The sequence below is a fragment of the Pituophis catenifer genome, unplaced genomic scaffold (assembly GCF_029215685.1).
Source record: "Pituophis catenifer annectens isolate HBS135680 unplaced genomic scaffold, rPitCat1.0.hap2 SCAF_40, whole genome shotgun sequence".
Classification (NCBI taxonomy): domain Eukaryota; kingdom Metazoa; phylum Chordata; class Lepidosauria; order Squamata; family Colubridae; genus Pituophis; species Pituophis catenifer.
Window position 1 is genome coordinate 290001 of NW_027256920.1, and position 2500 is coordinate 292500.

Sequence of the window (2500 nt, forward strand, 5' to 3'; positions counted from 1 at the left end):
TCCCGGTCTACCGGGGCCCCGGCCGGATCAGCCTTTCTGTTTCCCCCGCCACGATGGATGCACGGGATCCCGGCTCCGGCGCCGCGGGCCTCGGTCGGGGACCTCCGCCTTCGCCTCGGTGCCCACGCCGGACCCCGGGGGTGTCCGCGCCGGGCAGTCTTCCCGGTCTACCGGGGCCCCGGCCGGATCAGCCTTTCTGTTTCCCCCGCCACGATGGATGCACGGGATCCCGGCTCCGGGTCCGCGGGCCTCGGTCGGGGACCTCCGCCGTCGCCTCGGTGCCCCCGCCGGACCCCGGGGGTGCCCGCGACGGGCAGTCGTCCCGGTCTACCGGGGCCCCGGCCGGATCAGCCTTTCTGTTTCCCCCGCCACGATGGATGCACGGGATCCCGGCTCCGGCGCCGCGGACCTCGGTCGGGGACCTCCGCCTTCGCCTCGGTGCCCACGCCGGACCCCGGGGGTGTCCGCGCCGGGCAGTCTTCCCGGTCTACCGGGGCCCCGGCCGGATCAGCCTTTCTGTTTCCCCCGCCACGATGGATGCACGGGATCCCGGCTCCGGGTCCGCGGGCCTCGGTCGGGGACCTCCGCTGTCGCCTCGGTGCCCCCGCCGGACCCCGGGGGTGCCCGCGACGGGCAGTCGTCCCGGTCTACCGGGGCCCCGGCCGGATCAGCCTTTCTGTTTCCCCCGCCACGATGGATGCACGGGATCCCGGCTCCGGCGCCGCGGGCCTCGGTCGGGGACCTCCGCCTTCGCCTCGGTGCCCACGCCGGACCCCGGGGGTGTCCGCGCCGGGCAGTCTTCCCGGTCTACCGGGGCCCCGGCCGGATCAGCCTTTCTGTTTCCCCCGCCACGATGGATGCACGGGATCCCGGCTCCGGGTCCGCGGGCCTCGGTCGGGGACCTCCGCCGTCGCCTCGGTGCCCCCGCCGGACCCCGGGGGTGCCCGCGACGGGCAGTCGTCCCGGTCTACCGGGGCCCCGGCCGGATCAGCCTTTCTGTTTCCCACGCCACGATGGATGCACGGGATCCCGGCTCCGGCGCCGCGGACCTCGGTCGGGGACCTCCGCCTTCGCCTCGGTGCCCACGCCGGACCCCGGGGGTGTCCGCGCCGGGCAGTCTTCCCGGTCTACCGGGGCCCCGGCCGGATCAGCCTTTCTGTTTCCCCCGCCACGATGGATGCACGGGATCCCGGCTCCGGGTCCGCGGGCCTCGGTCGGGGACCTCCGCCGTCGCCTCGGTGCCCCCGCCGGACCCCGGGGGTGCCCGCGACGGGCAGTCGTCCCGGTCTACCGGGGCCCCGGCCGGATCAGCCTTTCTGTTTCCCCCGCCACGATGGATGCACGGGATCCCGGCTCCGGCGCCGCGGGCCTCGGTCGGGGACCTCCGCCGTCGCCTCGGTGCCCACGCCGGACCCCGGGGGTGTCCGCGCCGGGCAGTCTTCCCGGTCTACCGGGGCCCCGGCCGGATCAGCCTTTCTGTTTCCCCCGCCACGATGGATGCACGGGATCCCGGCTCCGGGTCCGCGGGCCTCGGTCGGGGACCTCCGCCGTCGCCTCGGTGCCCACGCCGGACCCCTGGGGTGCCCGAGACGGGGAGAGGGCCGGGTCTACCGGGACGGCCTCGGGCGGGTCCGGCTTACCGGGGCCCCGGCCGGATCAGCCTTTCTGTTTCCCCCGCCACGATGGATGCACGGGATCCCGGCTCCGGCGCCGCGGGCCTCGGTCGGGGACCTCCGCCGTCCCCTCGGTGCCCACGCCGGCCCCCGGGGGTGTCCGCGCCGGGCAGTCGTCCCGGTCTACCGGGACGGCCTCGGGCGGGTCCGGTTTACCCGGGCCTCGGCCGGCCTAGAGTGTTTCTGTTTCCCCGCCTTGATGGATGTACGGGATCCCGGCGCGGGGGCCCCGGGCCTCGGTCGGGGACCTCCGCCGTCGCCTCGGTGCCCGCGCCGGGGCCCTGGGGTGTCCGTGACGGGCAGCCGTCCCGGTCTACCGGGACGCTCGGGCGGGACCGGTTTACCCGGGCCTCGGCCGGACCGGAGTGTTTCCGTTTTCTGCTTCCCTGCCAGGATGGCTGCGAGGGGTTGATTGAAAGAGCTGGTTTGACGTGAAAAGCTTGACTTCAAGTGAAAAGTTTGTTACAATTTCTGCCATCTTCCTTCCTCCAAAGTTTTGGGTGTAGTTTTCCCAGAGGAACCTCTCGTAGGCCTTTCATTTCTCATCTTAACTTCCCTCATTTATTCCATATTTTCCTTCCTCTTGCCGAATGGCCGAATCCAGTCCATTTCTAGTCAAGGAAATTATTCTTATTTCTTGCTGACCTATTTGCTTTGTGGAGCAAGTCGTTCTTAGGTCCCTTTGTTCTTTCTTCAACTTCTTCTGCTCCTTCTCTCGACGCTTTCTCGTCTTGTTCTCTTACTTGGCTCTCTTTTGGCTGTTCTTTCTTCTCCTCCCGTCGTCCGTCCCCACTTTCATCTCTCCATCTTTCCTGTTCTTGGTCATC